The 19,827-nt window shown below is 46.1% G+C and overlaps 1 long non-coding RNA gene across 1 annotated transcript in view; it reads left to right on the forward strand.

Annotated features, from left to right (window-relative positions):
• The window catches only part of LOC311607716, a 612,504-nt gene extending 593,937 nt beyond the window's left edge, over nt 1-18,567 (forward strand). The window contains exon 2 of the long non-coding RNA XR_014782712.1: nt 15,378-18,567. This is a non-coding gene — a long non-coding RNA (uncharacterized lncRNA). The remainder of the gene's footprint in view (nt 1-15,377) is intronic.
• The last annotated feature ends 1,260 nt before the right edge of the window (nt 18,568-19,827 follow it).

Raw genomic sequence — 19,827 nt, forward strand, 5'->3', positions numbered from 1 at the left:
ACTAGTCTATGGATAGAAACATAAATATTTAAAAGACAACTTAATATTGTGTCTATTTATACCAAAGCATCAATAGTAGAATTTCTCCCCCATTGACAGGGGAGGCTGTGAGCTCCCCAGCTACAGATTCTTGACCAGGTTTACAATAGCAGGCATGTATTCCTTTATTGATCAGCTTTACAGTACTGGCTTCAAACAAAGTCAGAAAATGGTTGGTTAACCCCCAAACAGTAATGCCACTGTTGCACTAGGGTACATATTTTGCCTGGAAGGTCCATAGTATAATATTCAGGGTCCACAGCTGGAGATGACTGTTGATGACTTTTCTCCCACGGCACCTTCTACGGCAGCTTCTGGCGTTGTGAGAACTAGCCAGCGGGGAGGAAGCTACCAGCTGAGAGCTAGCCAGTGGAGAGGAAGCTACCAGCTCAGTGCCTGCTTAATTTCTCTGTGTTCATTATCCAAAGTATGTTGTGTCTGTAGTAACGAGTCTTACCTTCTAGTTCTGGTACACATCCAAGAGCAATGGCAATAGCCTCTATTGTTTGGGGAGCCTCTGGGGTTCCCTGGCCAACAATTCATAATGAAGTATCTTGTGCCTGGCATGGTATTCTCACTTAAAAACTTCGGGCATCTGGGAGCAGTATTCAATTCTCCATGGGATAATTATTTAGATAACTAATTAATGAGCACTCTGCCAGTCTGATATTGGCTTGAATCCCAAATTCTTCACTTGTTAATCGTTCGACCCTGGGGAAGTCACTTAGCTTCTCTGATCCTGTTTTTTTTACTTTATGTACAATGGGGGCAGAAGGCAGTCCCACAAGGTCGGCTGTGGTGAGGTTTATGTGGAATAACTTGCGTTAAGAGTCAAGGGCAAGGCTGCCCCGTGGAAGATTCTGTGGAGATCTCAAATTTCTTTCTCCACAGCAGGCAAAGCCTGAGCCACTGCAGTGACAGGACCCCACTGTAGAGCTGGAAGTTGAGAAGGGCAGTATGCCTTGATGCTCAAAATGCTGCCCAGTGACCAGGCCGACTGCATCTTGAAGGCGGTGGGAACTAGAGTTGAGCCCGGCTCTACCCACAGACACACTGCAGCAGGATTTCTGAGGAAAAGCCCTGGACTCCATGCTGAACGAACACCTCGCCTATCTTCATGTCATTCTCATCATCAAAAAGGAAGTTTCCCACTCGGGAGGCAGAGACAGGTGGATCACTGTGAGGTGTAGGCCAGCCTGGTCTACAAAGTGAGTCTAGGACAGCCATGACCACACAGAGAAACCCTGTGTCAAAACAAACAAACAAACAACAACAACAAAGGAAGTTTTGAATTGGGCATGGTGGCACACATCTGGAAGTTCAGCATTCAGAAGGCAGAAGCAGCATGATTGTAGGCTATAGAGTGAGGTCATCTCGAAGCAAATAGGGGAAAGCTGGGCAGGGTAGCGCCTGTTCTAGCTCAGAGCCCCTTGTCCTTTGTATTGTCCTAAGCACCTGGACTCTGGTCTTCCATGCTTCATTCTCCACTCAGCTGTCATGCCTCAGACACCTGGCACTTGCAGTTGGAGTTGACAGCCCTTCATCAGATGTCCCCACAGACCAACCAACAGAGTCTAGGAGGGTCCCACAGCATATGCATAGAGACAGCTGGTGTCCTGCCCATCACTGACCAGTGCCTCTGACTCCTGGGAGCGTTTCTTCTCCCACTGGCCACCCTCTCTGCCCACTTGCTGTGCCTGGGAAACCTACAAAGCAGAGACCTCACTGTGGCCAGAGGTTCCTTTCTGTGCCACCGCCTTGGCTTCATTTCTGGGGCCAGGACGGAACACCTTGGTCACGCCTTTAATCCCATCCCTCAGAAGGCAGAGGCAGGTGGATCTCTGTGAGTTCAAGGCCAACCTAGTCTAGAGATCCAGAACAGCCAGACAGCCAAGACTATGTAGAGACCCTGTCTCAACAAAGAAACAAACAAACAAACAAGCTGAACAACAACAACAAATCCACCTTGACCAAAAATAGCGTGAGGAGAAAAGGTTTAATAAACACATCATTATTTGCCCTCATCTAGTTTTCTCTTGTCCTGTCTAGTTCAGAAAGCCCTGACTTAGGGACGACACTACCTACAGTGAGCTGGGGTTTCCTACATCAGTTAGCAATCAAGACAACCCCTCACAGACATGCCCAGAGGCCAACCAGGTCTAGACAGATTCCTCAGTTGAGTCTGTCTTCCCAGGTGGCTCTATGTTATGCCAAGCTGAGAGTTAAACCCAGTCAGCACAGCCACCAAGCCCACAGACCTGAAGGTGGAGGCACAGTCAAGGACAGAGGGACCTAGCCCACCACACATTTCTCTGGCCTGTCTACAGTCCCTCACCTACACTGAGCATAGAGGGTAATGACAAGCTGTTTCATCTTCATTTCTACGATCTAACTTGCCAGAAACAGAATTTTGTTTTCTGAGTTGGCCCAAAAATCACTCCTGTGAGGCTTTCTATTCCCTGACTCGGGCTTGTGAGAAGAGTAAGCTAGGACCATCTCACACATCTTTCTGTAACACCCTTGCTTTGCAGCTCAGTGTGCCTGCTTGGAATGCATTGCCTACAGGCTGCTTGCCCTGGGACCACAGCTACGTGACTGAATTAAAATGTAACTTTCCAATGGGCACCAACAGTCTGCCCCTCATCCTGCCTGGCACAAAGTGGGTATGCTAGTTGGCTTTCAAACTACCTGAGACAATCCACTCAACACAAGAAAGGGGGTTATTTTGCATTACGGTGTCAGAGGTTTCAAATGCAGTGGACTTTGCAGAGAAACTCATAATGCTGAGGATTGGAGGCCACTGCCACTCTTGTTCTGTCTGAACTGCTTCCTCTTGTGTGGTGATGAGGATTGGTCCCAGGCCTCAGTCATGTTAGTTAGTGATGCCCCTTCCCGCTGGGTCACATCTTCAGCCCTTCTCTTACTTTTGTTTTTTGAGACAGGATCTCACGAAGTTTCTATGGCTAGTCTTGAACTCACTCTGTAGCCCACATAGGCATGTAGGACTTGAACTTATGATTCCTCCGTATCTGCATCCCAAATATTGAATATAGGCCGACACCCCCAAGCTTGGCTAACCTTCCCATCCTTTCTGGGCTGGGGCTGACTTGAAAGCTCCAAATGCAAGGGGGAAAAAAAAATCTACATTCCAGGTCAAGTTCAAGTTTGCTGCCATCTGCTGGCCGATACAGCATGAGCTCTATTTGGCTCCACTTTAAACCTGTGTGAAGTATTTATTGTTTTAAAAGTTCACAGAAAATTATAGCACTGTAGGCTCCCCACGGTCTTACCTCAGCATTGTATTTTTTTAAAAAAAGATGAAAACAAGCTGTTATGTTGGGTTGATAATATTTTTCTAAGTTTATATCATAAATTAGAGCTCAAAGAATCTCCAGTCGGGCTGGAGAGATGGCTCAGAGGTTAAGAGCACTGACTGCTCTTCCAAAGGTCCTGAGTTCAATTCCCAGCAACCACAGGATGGCTCACAACCATCTATTATGAGATCTGGCACCCTCTCCTGGTCTGTAGGTGTACATGCAGGCATAGCACTGTATACATAAATCTCTCTCTCTCTCTCTCTCTCTTTAAAGAATCTCCAGTCAATAAATAACAGTTGGGTAGTGGCAGCACACACAGCACTTGGGACACAGAAGCAGATGGATCTCTGAGTTTGAGGCCAACTTGGTCTACAGAGTGAATTCCAGGATCGCCATGGCTTACAGAGAAACGGTGTCTTGAAAAGCTAACAACGATGCCAACAATAATACAAATGATTGTTACATTAATACAACCATCATTAATGATGGTTGATGCTCATCACCGAACCTGTCACTAGGGTGTAAAGCACTCCTTTGGATCCGTAAGTTTATGAAGACACAGGCTGAATGGCAGTGGCCAGGGATGTGGCTCAGTTGGTAGAATTCTTGTCTAGCATTCATGAATCCTTGGTTTCCATCTGCAGAACCACATAAAACCAGGTGTGCTGGCTGGTACACACCTATAATCCCCACACTGGAGAGTTGGAGGTGAGCGTTCAGAAGCTCAAGGTCTTCCTACACTGCATAGAGAGTTTGAGACCAGCCTGGGCTACAAATCTTGTCTCAAAAAGAAAATTAAAACCACAGGGACCACCTCCTAATGATGCTCAGACCTGAGCCTGAGAATTCAGAAAGGTCAGTACAGCTGCCTAACTTAGTAGAATTTGCCAGGAGGGCCCAAACCACCAAAAAGACAGTGCCTCTGGTGTGTGTGTGTGTGTGTGTGTGTGTGTGTGTGTGTGTGTGTGTGTGTGTGTGTGCATGCGTGCACATGCAGCTATCATGGGTAGGTATCACACAGAAGCAGCTGCCTTCATACTGCCTCCCCTTCAGAGGGCAGAGCATAAGTCTGGACAGACACTGTTCTGGGCTCTGGGACTGCACTACAGTGGGGCAGAGAGATGATGTTCCTGTCTATTGGGCCTTGTCTCCCAGGGTCCAGACTTAGGGGGAGACACTGCAAAGACAGCAGGGAATGAGGGCCAGAGCAAATCAGCCACCCAGGGGCTGCAGGGTAGAGCCTTCCTTGCTTTAGGTAGATGGTCCTCAAAGGCCCATGTGCTAGAGGATTAGTCAACAGGCAAAGATGCTGGGGGAGGTGTGAAACCTTTAATGAGAAGATCCTGTATGAGAAGCTGTAAGTGCCTGGGGGTTGGGCCCTCTAGGGGCTACAGGGGCTCTGACTGCTTTCTCTGTTTTTCCACACCGGCCATAGGGTGGTCACACTTCCTGGGCCTGTCTCATGCTCCCACCATGATGCTCTACCTCATCCTAGGCCCAGTGGGGCTAGCCAGCCGTGGCCGAAGCCTTCAAACGTATGAACCAAAGTACATCTCTTCTCTTTTTAGGTTGATTATCTCCGGGTATTTTGTTACATTGATGAAATGCTTTTTACCCAGCTTGATTATGGAGAAATATTATGTATTGCTTCCCTGTCTTCTGAGCTCACATCTGATGCTGCTTTTTTTTTTTAAACCTTTAGAGGAAAGAAAAGAAGTGACGATGATGGGAGGACATTTCGGTCCACTCCCGAGCCACGTGTGCTGCTAGGAGTGGGAAGGCAGGAGGGTCAGGCGCTCAGCACCAGCTTGGTCACAAGGAGAAGATAAAGTAAAGCCAACACACAACTAAAACAGACTCCTCCCCCACCTTAGGCCAGATTCCTGTATTTTCTTAGTCTTTTGCCTTGGACAGCAATTCTAGAAACTCCTTTTTGTAGTGGTCTCAATCATGTCTGGCAATGCCGCCTTCAATGACTATGTCTTGTGGCACCTCAGGGGTTCTCCAGGTTCCTTGGCTGTAAGCCTAAGCAGCACCAGCTCAGAAGAGTGGGTAAGGGCCGAGGGGACCTATAACTCCAGGGATAGTGAAGTTCTGTGGCTCCCAGGATTGAGTTCTCCATGGTCCAGGGAGTATCCAGGCATCAGCTGGCTACTGGCCAAGCATGGGGCAAGGCACTCGGCTGGGTGATGTCTTTCCACTTAGTGAGACTGGGTCCTGGAGCTGTGCTGCCAGCAGCAAGCAAGCACAGGGCACACACTCATGCCCAGTTCGCCTCTCCACTAGCACTAATTTGAGTAATTACCAAATAGCACTTAGTCCTTCTTTGCAAGCCCTGCAGGTTGGAAAACAGAAGGCCTAAGACCTTCCATGACCACCCTTCTCCTCCAAGATGCCTGCCCATTCTCATGTGCAGTTAGTTGAGACCGTCATGAATCAGAAAACAGGAAAATAACATACATCCACCTGAGGGAAGGTGTGTGGGGAAAGTGCGGGAGAGTCAGAGTGACCCCAGGCATGAGGATGACAGCCATAGGTTTGCAGAAGGTGTGACACTTGGGCCTAGCTCAGTGGGTCATGCTGGATTAAAGATGACAGGGTTGAGGAAAAGGGTATTCTCTATGGAAGTAAAGTACAGGGCTGAAGACAAAAGAGATGGAAGAGAAGAGGAACTGACTGGGGCAGGGAGAGAGGGGTGCAGAGACAGGGAAGAGGAAGGAGGAAGGAGATGGAAGAGGAAACAGCATGGAACCAGCTATGCGAGACTTCCCTAGCTATACTCAGAATGTTTGCCTTTTACACTAGAGCTCTGACAATTGACTCAGCTATGGGGAACGCGCTTATATATACTTTAATTATGGCAGTGTGTGTGGGGGGGGGCATGTGGAGGTCAGAGGACAACTGTTAGGTGTAGTTTCTCTCCATCCACCATGTTGGGTGCAGGGATTGAATTCAAACGTCAGCCTTTGAGACCAGCATCCTTATCATCTGAGCCACTCTGCCCACCTATGGGAAACAGGATAAAGCGGAAAGATGTGATACCACTCTTTAAAAAATGTAGGACATCCCATTGGTTTATAGCGAAAACCAGAGTGTATGCGGGGAGACCAGTTAAAAGAGAACTGGAGAACCCCACACAAAGGTGCTAGTGGCCTTGAAAAAAAGACAGCCAGAGATGGACAAGAAAATGCTCAGAACACAGCTCAGCAGAATGGCCATGCAGGTACAGCGGGTTCAGAGATGCTTTTACCCCTACCTCCCAGTCATACAACTGCTACGGACCCTGCACGGGTATCTAGAAGCTACAGGGCTGGCCCATTCACAGCGGCTCAAGAAAGCACCTCATGGGGAGGATGCTGGCCATTAAGATGTGGCATCTACAGAGCTTTGTTTGACTCTTCATCCTCAGGCTTAAGGTTCCACTCATTGAGATGAAATTTATGGTCAGCCTGTGCCCTGATTATCTAAATAGATAAATAATGAACAACTGATATGTCTAAGCTCTTCGGATGCCGAGCCGAGATGCGGAACTCATGTGTTTGGCTGCATGCGTCCTTCATTTAGTTCAAAGGAATCTGATTAACGTCGATATTTGCTTTTTGAACGCTTTGAAAATTTATCTTTGCCACTATTTGCCTCTCAAGGCCTCGCCCTGTGTGAGAACCAGCACATGCAAGGCCTGAACTCTGCTTCTGCACCTGTGAGATCCTGCACACCTGTGTACCCTGGCGCCCCGCTTATCTCCCGTGGGCTAGCAGGCCTCCGAGCGACAGGCGATACTATTGTCTGAGTGGCTGCAGTTGGCCACCCCCATCGGTTCCCCCTGGAAAGGTGGTCTCCCTCCCTGTGGGGAAGGCTTTCACTGAGGCTCCCGTCCCCTCCTTGACTCCAGGGCTCGGGATATTCTCTGCCTTTTATCAGTTTCAGTAACTCAGGCTGGCGCTGAGCTGCGCATGATTGGAGCTTCTGCCTCACATCATGGCCCCTCAGGCCCCAGGACTCAATCCCTCCACCAAAGACTCCCACTGAGGGGCGTCTGTGGGGTGAAATTTGCACTGCTAAGCAGAAATGCACAATCCCACACATCTTCCTGGGAGCAGACAGTGCCCCCCGAGCATGCCTGCCCTCTCCCCCCTGAGCTCAGCGTTTAAGTTCTCTGCTCCCTGCCCTTCATCTGGTCAGAAGAAGCAACAGTCAATGATTGACCCTGAAGCACACGTCTCCCACAGGCACGCTCATGCTTTCTCAAGTACAGAGTCAAGGTCATCTCTGACCTTGAGCTTGACTCAGCTTCTGTACAGCAAAGGAAACAATCAGCAGAGTGAAGAGAGAGCCTGCAGGACGGGGAGCGACCTGCCAGCTGTGCAGGTGACAGGGGCGAATATATAGATATATAAAGAACTGCAAAGCCGGGCGTGGTGGCGAACACATTTAATCCCAGCACTCGGGAGGCAGAGGCAGGTGGATCTCTGTGAGTTTGAGGCCAGCCTGGTCTACAAAGTGAGTTCAGAAGAGCCAGGAAACCCTGTCTTGAAAAACCAAAAAGCAAAAACAAAAACAACCCCCCCCAAACAAACAAAATAGAACAAGCCAATTGACAAATGGGTTAGTGAGCAGAACAGACAACCATCAAAATAAGAAATACAATTGCCAGGAAATATTTGGGAAAATGTTTAATATCCTTAGCCACTGGGAAATTAAAATTAAAACAGCCTTGAGATTCCATCCCGTCCCAGACGGAATGACTGTCACCAACAGAACACAGGACAACAAATGCTAGGGACAGAAGACCTCTGCTGTTTGTTTACATTTTGAGACGGAGTCTCTTTATGCAAGCCCGATTGCCTTGGAACTCCCTATGTAGGCCAGGTTGGCCTTGAACTCACAGAGATCACCTGTCTCTACCTCCCCAGTGCCACCATGACAAGCCAGGAAAAGAGGACCTCGTATTCACCGCTGGGAGAATCTAAACTGGTGTGGCCACTTTAGAGGTTCATTTTTTTCTTAATTCTGAAAAATAAAACTGCTATATGGCCCACTTATACTACTCCTTAGGTGTACACCTAAGGGACGCTGAGTCCATACACACGATAGCGACAGGAGCACATCCATGTCTATAATTGCATATTCGTAATGGCCAGGGAATGGACCCTCCCTGCCTGGTTGTCCATCAGCTGGAGAACAGGTAAAGACAGCTGGCTACAAAGCTAAATCCTGTCACAAGCAGAAAAATGCAGTAAAGCTAACATACAGATAAAACAGACTCCTCCCTCCCCACCTTCAACCAGATTCTTTTTTTTTTTTTTTTCTCAATTGAGGTGCCTCTTCCCACACAACTCTAGCCGGTGTCAAGCTGACAAAGATCTAACCGGGGCAGCATGTATGTACACATTTGAGTGCGTACAGTGGGGGGGGGGGGCGGGGAGAGGGGGGTTAAAACTAGAAAGGGCATCATGAGGCGGAAGAGCCTAAAGAGGTGGGAAACCGAGGGCAATGGAGTGAGTGTGTGTGGTAAGAGAGGAGGAGGAGGAGGAAGAGGAGGAGGCGGCCAACCAGGAGAGGGAAAGGAACCAGGTTGAGGGTTCAAGTGCCGTCAATGAGAGGGGACAAATGAGAACAAAATATAATGACACATGTGTGTGAAGATGCAATCGTATACTGTCCATACCAATAATGTTTACCTTTGGAAGGAGGAACTGTCTCGATGTCTTGCTCCTTATACACCTACACATATTGTATGCAGGCAGCTCCGAATTTTCTTGGGGGAAGGGGAGTGACAGGGTATGCCAAGCCACAACGGAGAGAAACTTTAGAGACTGTGACAAGGACCGGTACCTAAGACACGGAGGGTCTCGTGTCCTCATCAGCATTGCCTGGAACTTCTATAAAATGTCACTTCTGGGGCCCAACAACCGTCTTCTTGAATCAGACACTGTGGGGGTAAAGCCCAGAAACCTGCCGTCTAGCCCTCAGGTGATGACGCCTCAGGTAAGATCTGATAACCACCAGCGTAGGGGAAGTGGGGACAAACATCTGTTCTCTGTGCCCAAGCTCTCTACCCCACACTCAGTGTGGTTTGGGACAAAATTCTGAATTCTGTTCAGCACAGCACGCTGACAACCTTCCCCACAACACACCACAGGGGGGCAGCAGAGAGTCATGTGAAAATCCACACGGAGCAAGACCGTGCCTGCACTGAGTCACTCTGTCGGAGCAACAACGTGGACCATTTCGGAAGCGGTGCTCAAGGCCAGAGATTTGATGATTCTCCTTGGGATCCAGGATTCCCTCCCAACTTAACAAAACCACGGAACGAGCAAACCTAGAGGGCAACTGGACCTGGCAAAGGGGTTGGATTGCGAGCAGAAATTAGAAATAGGAAAGTTTTCAGAGGCCTCGGTGAGCTTCCCACCTCATGCAGCTGTTTGTCCAGGAAAACGACACTTGGTGCTGACCTCTAGCCTTCACAGGCACGCACACACACAAATAGCCCACCCCAGCAAGGGACGCAACAGCCTAGGATCTATACCAGCCTAGGTCTGCGCTCAGTCCCACTGAGTCTAAGCTGTCCCACTGGCAAGAAGGTTCTCAAGACATCGCTTTTCCCTGGGCAGACCAGAAGTGTGGGCTCCTGCTTATTGGAGCCGCTCTGGGGGTCAAGGAGAGTAACTTCGGGAACCCCACAGCGATGCCTACGCCTCAGAACATGGACAACACTGTCGCTCCTGGTGAGTTTCTTGTCAGTCCAACCTCAACCACAATCACTGAGGAAGAAAAGATTTAGTGAAGGTGGAAAAAAAATCCAATGGAATAAGGTTTAACTTAAACATATACACATTGTTAATTTCTTGCAGGGCCAAGGCTCTTTCTTCTTTCCTTCCTTCCTTTCTTTTTCTTTCTCTCTTTGTAGACCAGGCTGACCTCGAACTCTCGGAGATCCTCCTAACTCTGCTGGGATTAAAGGCGTGCACCACCACACCTGGCCCTAGATGGTAAAATTTAGCGGTAGTGCCTACCCATAACCCCAGTTCTAGGGGAACTGGTGCTCTCTTCTGAACTTCACAAGAACCATGCACATGTGGTACACATATGCACATGTAGGTCAAAAAAAAATTCATACACTTAATATCCTCTTTCTTAAAAACAGTAAAACTGTATGTATACAAAAGAATTGTTTTAAACTAAAATTATTTTAAAGAAAAGATTTATTACTGGTGTGTATGTCTGTGTGCATGTGGGTCTGTACACACACATGTGCAGGTGCTCTTGCAGACTAGCTGAGACGTCAGATCTGCCTAGGTGATCTGCCTAAGATAGATGCTGTCTTCCTGAAGAACGTCACTGCAGCTGCCATCCTCCACTGTCATCAGTCACCCCAGCTCTCATTTTCAGGGATCCTCCAGGCCTTCAGCATCAGATCAGGACTCCTGAGGCATCGAGGCCCTGAACGGAGCAGCTGCTGGATTCCCTGACTCTTCATGTGCAGACAGTCCATTGATGGACCACCCAGCCCGTGTAAGGCAATCTAATACATTCTCTTCTTACACATAATTGTCAGTTCCATTGCTCTAGAAAACCCTGCCCAACAAGTCTGGCTACAGTGACTGTACCCTAGTGACTGGCTTCTCTGAAGACATCCGCAAATCCTACTCCCTCTCCTGTAGTAACTGGAGATGCCAATCATCCCTCCAGGTATGGGGACTCCTGCGCGTTTCTTTCGTTTGATTCAGACATTCTCACTGTCACAGCCACCAGAGGTTTCGGTGCTCTTGACTGACAAGAATCCCATTGCTCCCCTATTTATGTCCTGTGCGTCTGTCTGTTCTGTCTTCTTCTCGAGCTTGTGAGATTGGTGACACCAATCCATGTTTCTGTCACCGAAGCACTCCAGGGTAAAGTTTCTTATCAAGGAATAAAGTAACAAGGGTTATCAAGAGTCTACCATCCTGGAAACATGTCTTCAGGAAGTTGGTGTAGTATTTACGGGACATCTGCCATGCGCCACGTACTGTGCTGGAGTCTGGAGACACAAGACAAAATGATGTCATGTCTCCAGTCCTGGAGAAGAAATAAACAAACAGTCCCGGTAGGTACAGATAACATTAGGTGCAGCAAATGCTCAAGGGTACAGACAGGCACCAAAGGGTGTGAAAATACAATTTTGCAGAAGGTGCCCAGAGAGGGTGTGACAGCCAGACATAGCAGATGCAGAGGCCCCAAATGAGAGCTTGTTTGGTGAGTTCAAAGAAGACATCAGAGTCGATGCGCTTAGTCTAATGACTATCAGGAGACAGTGAAAGTCGAGGACTGAGAAGTTGGAGGACCTAGCTCGCTGAAAAGCCTGTGGAAGAACTCGATGAGATGGCAAGGACTGATGTCATCTTGGAAAAGCAAGCCTGCAGATTGGTAAAGAAAATCTGAGGCTGTTTGGGGCTGGGGGTGGGTAAGACTCCCTGAATATGGGTATAACCACTAACAGGCTGTAAACCCTAAAGAAAAGGGAGTAAAGGCAGCCAGGCAGAGGCATTCCCTTCTCTCTGCTTCTGGTGTGCCAGTGAACAGCCCGTTCTGCCACACTTCCACTGCCATGGTTCTGCGAAGAGACTGAGAACCACGGAGGATGCTGGCGCAGCTAGAAAGTAGGGCACTCACTGTGTGAGGGCTGAGAGCCCTTGGCCCCCTCCCTCCGGGGACTTCCATTCGTATGTGGTTGGGTTCTATCCATATTTTGAAGGAGTCTACTGGGTGGACAAGAGAAAGAAAATAATCCTGTTTGTCTTCAGGGTTTCTCTAGTCAACCTTAAGTGCCTTATGCTTAAAACAAACAAACAAACAAAAAGCCTGGCCCCCCAACTTAATATTATCAGAAAGTAGAACTTTTAAGAGCTGGAGTTTATGTGGGGGTGCTTGGGTCATAGGGGTTTGGCCTGGCGGGGGACAGTGGGACCTAGTCTCTTAGTGCCTCTTCGCTTCTCCGCTACCATTCAGGGAGCTCTGGCACAGTGTCCTGCTTCATCCCAGTGAAAGGAGCCTGCTGACGTGGATGGAAGCCTTCCAAACTCTTAAGCACACACCAACCTTTCTTTTTTAGCTATCTCAAGTAGTTCCCTTAACAGTGACAGAAAACTAAGATGAAGCCTTTTCCCTGAGAAATTCAGTTCAGTGCTATCATTTACCCAGCTGGCCGAGGAGCTTGGGGAGAAAGACAGCAGCTAGGGAAGAAATGTGGTGTTAACCAGGGAGAAACTGGGCTAGCAGTTATGGTTCAAGCCCAAAGCCTGGGTGTAGAAGGTGCAGGCCTGACGGGGAACACACACCCTGCTCCTGAGTAGTCTCAGAAGTCAGAACACTGAATTAGAAGCAGCTTGAGGAGCTGGTAGCTGGCCAGCTTGGTGAGTCTTCACTTTCCATGTTTCTTCCGCATAGAGACCCTGGTGGTGCGAGCATTCGTTGTCCAATCTGAGGTAACATCTAACTCATTGGTTGATAGGCTTCCACTATGTCCCTGAGACTATCTCTGGAGGGGTTTCTCTCCATGTCTTTTACAGGCATTGCAGTTTTGTTAGGAGACACCCAAGTAGCAATGGCACCTGGGCAGAACCCATGAATTTCGGAGTCTCTCCCACGTTTATAACGCTTCAACAGGTCAAGCAGAGAGATTCAACAAGGAGGTGGTGTCGCAGGGGAGCAGAAGAAAGGATTGCCAGACTGTAAAAAGCGGAAAGGCGGAGAATGTAGCCAGGAAACCTGGTGTCCCAGAAGCCAGGTGCAAAGGATTCCCAGGACTTGGAAGTGGTGGGACCTGCACAGAGTTGAGTTCCCAGGCAAGTCACAGTACATCAGAGTCTGTGATGAGTTGCTCTCTTGGTTACATTATCAGGGGCCTGCGATGTTTTCCCCAAGCTACTTGAAAAGCGTAAAGCACACATACCATAATATGCTTTCAGTATCTAAAAACATCGTTATTACAAATGCTAAAAAGGAAAAGATACAAAAGCAGCAGTTCAGGTATGGGCTTAAGCATCTGCCAGGTCACATCCTTCTCATAGTGGGTTTGAAGCCAGTGTCCAAACCGCACTACTGGAAAACAACTTCCCATTCCAAAAGACCTCTTGGCTCTGCGCATGCTCCGAGCAAGGCTCCAAAACATGCAGCACTGTAGATATGTGCAGGTTTCTGTATTTTCCAACTCGGTTTTCTTCCCTGTACCACTTCTGAGACTCTGCTTCTTAGCTGACCATGTATCTACATCCCACCCTGAAAAAGGTTCTCATCATCTGCTGTCATCTAGATGTCCAGTTACGCTGAGAAGAGGCACACATTGCCTTGCAGGCACCAGGCTGTAGGGAGGATCCTGTGTAGCCTCCATCCCAATCCCACCCTGCATCTGACCACTGTGCTCTTCTGCTCGTCTTATGTCACCTTGACATATGCTGAAGTCATCTGAAAGAAACTTCAATTAAGAAAACTCTCCTTCCATAATAGGAAAACCTATAGGACATTTTAATTAGTGATTAAATGACACGACCCACTGTGCCATCCCTGGACTGGGAATCCTGATCCCGTAAGAAAGTGGGCCAAGGAAGCAAGGCAGTTAAGCAGCACCCCTGCATGACCTCTGCACCAGCTGCTGCCTCCAGATCCCTGACTTGCTTGAGTTCCTATCTTGACTTCCTTCAATGATGAACAGCAATATGGAAAATATAAGTCAAATAAACAGTTCTCTCCCCTGGTTGCTGTGGTCTTACGTTTTCTTTTTTGTCGTTGTTGCCTTTCGAGACAGGGTTTCACTGTGTAGCCACGGCTGTCCTGGACTCACTCTGTAGACCAGCCTGGCCTCGAACCGACACAGATCCACCTGCCTCTGCCTTCAGAGTGCTGGGATTAAAGGTGTACGCCACCACACCTGGCTTGGGCTTGATGTTTTCTCACAGCAATAGTTGTAACTAAGACCTGTGATCCTACCACATATAATGCCCATCAGGTTTTTTCCCCCCTCTATTAGGCTGTAAATTAGTAAAAAGCAAAAATAAACAAAACAAAACAAAACAAAAACCCTAAAACTGCTCTCATGAAAAAGAAACCCAATTACAACAGAGACGATGTTTTGCTTTCAAGCCAAAAATTTTTAAAAGCGTCTTTCTCCAACTTCTGGGTACTTGCATTTTGGATGCTGAACAGCTGTGGCTGTCTTGACCTAACTCTGGACACATAACTCAGGTCATGTATAAGAACGGGCAGAGTTTTAGGCAGAGTTCCCAGGCCTGGAGCTAGGCTAGCTAAGCTGTGATTAGATAGGAGTCCATCGCTGGTGTAAAGAGAACTTAGTTCCAAACTGGCTGCTAGCAAGTTGGCAGTGATTTGAAAAATGTTAAAACTATTTAGACAGGGAGTCACTCTCCCCTTTGCTCTGTCAATCCCTCCTCTCTGTCCAGGACCACTAGGTTTTTCATTGCCGAGACCTATACTAAATTGTCCCCCTGCTGGGGGTTCCCTGCGCATGGTGGAGAAGTCTTCTCTGGACAGGCAAGACAGGGCTCAAACTACAAACTTTTTCCAGTCCCATCAGAATTAATGGCCTTAAACACCACCCAGAGGTGACTGACCCTGACTGAGCATGCCAGCGGACTTCAGAGCTCAAAGCCCAAAGCTCTGTCATCCAACTGCCTATAGGTTGTTTAATCAACTACACAGTACGTGCGAGACTAGTCCGGGCTACATAGTCTTTTCCTTACCCTCAAAGCTCTTCTCAAGGATTACACCATTTGCACCTTTGAAATTTATCAGCCACTAGTATTCTCACAACTCGTGAGTTGGTACTGCTCTCTCAGGATAGTAAATCAATCCCAAGAGTAGATAGAACATCTGTCTCAATTTCAATTGTCCAACTGTCCTCAAAGCTCCAATTATTTCTCCAAACCTCAATATGTCACTGAAACATCTACATACAAGGCTGAGAAGGTTATCAGTTCAAGATGGTACTATAATAATAACCTAGTCACATCGTGTGTGTGTGTTGAGCAACGGGGGTGGCAGGGGTGGGGAAGAACTAGACAGTTTGGGACTTCAGCAAATGTTTGGCGCCCTAATTGGTCCAGCACTGCAAGAAAGGATGTCTGGGTAAAAAAAAACAGTATGTGTCCTTGTAATGAACAGTGGCAGCATATAGGCAAAATTCATTGAGCCAGAAAAACATTAATAATGCACTTACCTCCTACTCACATTTGCAATGAATGTTCACAGAGCAACATATTTTAAGTGTCACTTCCTCAAAGTCAACATTAATTCTAGCTGCTGCAAGATAACTTGTTTGCATTTAGTATGCGTGTTACTCAGAACCTTTTCTTGTGTTGTGGCTTGGCGGCAGTTCTTGGTTTAAAAACTAACATTTACCATGTTTCCTAGACATAGGTAGCAGCCCTTAGTCTGGACTGAATACTTCTCTACTTCAGGAATGTCAGTGACCCTACCCGTAACCCAAGTCTTGTGTGCAGCAGCCCAATCCAACAGGGCCTCTAGGGTTCCTTTCCCACAGCTCTCTTGGCTCTGTGGCCTGGGTGCTAACCCCAGATTAGGGTGAGTCAGCCACTATACGGACATAGTATATGTAATAGTGTCACCTCTCTTTATCAGCTACAAGTAGTAGACATTTTTATTTGGACAATATTGTGGTGTTAGCTAGCTTAAAAGTGCAACCAAAACCATCACAAAATAGGGTAAGATTAAACTTTAAAAAAAGGGGGGGTGTCACAGACTCTTTTGTGGTGTCTATTTGTATGTTATTTGTCTGGTTTTTTGAGATGTCCATCTCTGACCACTCATGGTACTGTATGTGGAAAGTAACATAGCTTGTCTTCTGCACTGCTGTAATCAGTGACCATTTAGGACTCAATAGCCAAAGATACAATGTATTAAAACCAATCTTTAAAAAAACAAAAAACAAAAACTTTGTTAAGACTGCCTAGGAAAGGCCAGGTGGGGTGTGGTGCATGCCTTTAATCCCAGCACTTGGGAGGCAGAGGCAGGCAGATCACTGTAAGTTCGAGTCCAGGACAGCTAAGGCTAACACAGAGAAACTCTGTCTTCAAAAAAACAAAAAAATAAAACAAACAAACAAACAAACAACAACAAAAACAAAAAACAAAAAGAAGACTGCCTAGGAAAAGATTACATGCTACTTACAGTATGGAGTGCAAGCTTGATATTCTAAATTATATACCAAATGACCACGGTCAGTCTCAACCTTTATAGACTCCACAATGCAAATTTCAACTTAACTGTTTCATGAGATAGAAAGGTTTGTTTATCAAAGTTCTCACAACTCCTTTTTGGAGGTTAAGGAATCATCTGAGATTTGAGGCTGTACAATTTCTTCCTTTATATGTGTCTCAGTATTACATGAAGTATATTCAGCCCATTTTGGTCCCCTAAAAGCATATAAGCAAACTGCCATTATGTTTGTTCTTTGGTATTCTATACAAAATGACAACGCTGTACTAGAAAAGCAAGCCATTGCTAAAAAGCAGTCTCCAGATTTGCTGGAGTTGGCTTGGGAGATGTACCCTTTGAGTAACAACTCTCAACCCATTAACTCAGTAAAGAAAAGGAAATCACGTAACATAAGTATGACTTCAATGTCATGTAAAAGACAAGGTAAGATTCTAAGTCCACAAACTGTAATGTAGAATTTAATTTTATCTTTATGAAGTATTCTGAAATCAAAGACGATGATACATGCATCAGGCACATCCCACAGAAGACATTTACAATGGTTTACACATTTCCTTTTTATTTATTCCTAGAAACTGCCCGTATTGCAGAGTTTTCATGGATGAAATATGGAATTGAGCAGATTCCTTTTTCTATAAAATTATGGTATAAACTTGCTCAATTTTCTATCTTATTGCTAATAACCCTTACAGGCGCACAGTTTGTAAAGTAAACCCCTTAAGGACTGAAAGTGTAGAGCATGCTGCAAGGTACAAGAAATAAGCTAAAACTGAGCTTTTACATAAACCTACATCTGGACCAACACAGTACTGAAGGCTGACAAACATTTATCACAACACAGGGAGAAATTAATAGAAGGTGATACAGCTCAGTCCTGAAAGGGTTAAGTAGAAACCCTAACATATTATTGTTTCTAACCATCCATCCCAAGTTACAGTGCTTGAAAAATAAATCAAAAGTGACACAGAAAATCAGACATTTGTTCAGTACTCACCAGAAACACAGCTGCTTTGGAAAACAATGACTGTTAACGTGGTTAATACTCAAATAGCATTTTCTTTCAAACAGGAATCTCCCTCCAAAAAAGGTTTTCTGATTAAATAACCAGTTGGATTATTTAAAAAATGCACTGGAATTTCTCTGTGGTTGGTTGGACATATAGACCGGTTTCTTTAAAGACAAAGACAAAAGCAGTGCTGACATCCTGCCATACCTGGTATCCCAGCACCTGGAAGCAAAGGCAGGAAAGTCCAAGAATGCCCTGAGGGGCTACACGGGTGAGACCCTTGTCTCATGAAAACACAAACAAAAAGCCTTAGCAAGTATGCTTGATTGAGGCCCTGGATGACTCCAGAACCACACAAAAAAAATAAAGATACAAAACTGTTAAGAAGATGGCAGTAAGAGTGACAGATGACTCCACTAGTTAATTGTACATGTGGAAGTTGCCACAGTTTAAGCGTGGTCAGCAGCAAGTTCAAAATCCCACTCGTGTTTGGCTCTGAATTCATATAAAGGGCAGCCCACATTTTCAGTTTTTGCCTGCCTTCCAATGTCTTGACAAATCCAATGAACTAAAAAAACACGCTGGGTCTCTGGTTCTGCATCTAGACATGTAAGAAGCTGTGCAGACCCATTCCAAACAGAATGGAAGAATACACCCACACACTGCGACGGAAGCGACGGAAGGATTTCCCAGTCTAAGAAGTCTTCACCAGGGTAAAGAGCCAGCATCTGCGGCAGCGTCATAGGGAGGAAACATTCCACAGTAACTTGGGGACAAGACTCCTATACATCACATATTGAAAATGATTTACAAATCCACAAAAAGGACTTTTAATAAAAGCAGCTGACAAAAGAACTAGCAATAACATGGTGAAACAGACATATCAGTTCACTCTATTCTGTGGTAGGAGTCTGACGTAGAACCATGGAAAAATGACTTTATTGTTACATTCTTGTTAAAAAAAAAGAAAGAAAACAGGAAAACGACTTATAGTCTAATTGCTTCAATTCTTATTAAAATAAACAAAAGAACTGAAACAAGATATAAACACTTTAAAAAGTCAAAGTTCACTTTAATAAAGCCATGAACTTGAAAACTTAGTTTAAGCTACAAAACTGGGTAAGAAATAGTTTGTTCTTCAAAAGCATCTCATCTGCTCTCAGCTAACTTAATGATTTTGTAACTAAATCTCAAATCTAGGACCTCAGAAAGCACAGGGGCACTCGGAACTGCTCAGGCTCTGATCAGATCGCAGTGTCCTGCTTCCACCGCAGCTGAGGAGTGGTGCTTAGACAGAAGCAGCTCTGAAGGAAAGCTGAGAACAGTTACTGCAAAGAGAGGTAAGGCCACAGTGAGCTCTGCCCTGACCACTGAGGCAGACGGGAGGTGTGGGGGTGGGGAAGGAGACTGGCTGCAGCTGATCAAGAGGACAGGCTAGAATAGCCTGGGACTGATTAAGAAAGCTGGCATCACCACACCTTTTACAGATGGCCTTCCACTTGACAAACCCAGGAGGAGGCAGTTTAAAGATGTTCGGAGTGGCATGTACAGTGGCACAGTCTTATGAAAACAGTGAGAGAAGGCAGCAAAGCTGGAAAGCAATGCTCCTGACAAACGATTCTTAAGAGTGAAAACTTTCAAAAGGCCAGGGAGCCAGAAAGACACTAAAAATGCCATAAAAGTTACAGTTTGCATTCATAAGGTACTAGTGGCTCCTGGTTTAAGGGACAGTAAAAGCTTACCACAATCTAGAGGTAGTTTTTACTATAGAAAGAACGATGGCTGCCATCACTAGACTGTCCTTTAACATCACACATGCGGTTTTATACTAAATGTAGCCACATAAGTCTGCTGCAATTCCCAAGAAACTGAACAACGCATCACCAAAGTGCAGGGATAGAAGCAAATTAAAACTGGCAATATTAGCACACAAGGCTGACACAAAAGCCTGAATGCAACTGAAGCTTAACTGAAAAGAAAAGGAAATTGGACAGAACATTTCTACTGGGGAAAAACAAAGAGCAAAGAGGAAAATGGAAATATAAGTTACATTTGTAGTTTTATAAACTTACAACTATCTGTTTCTAAGATACCGTCTTCTGGCTATTTTTAGTTCAGTTTACTTAGTTATCATCTAATAAAAGCCATTTCATGGTCTTATGTTTAAAATTATAATGATGTTTTGGCCTAGGCTATAAAAAGGAAAAAAAGAAGTACAATAAATCATCCTGCAGA

The sequence above is a fragment of the Acomys minous genome (genome assembly GCF_964271855.1).
Source record: "Acomys minous genome assembly, chromosome: 10".
Taxonomy (NCBI): domain Eukaryota; kingdom Metazoa; phylum Chordata; class Mammalia; order Rodentia; family Muridae; genus Acomys; species Acomys minous.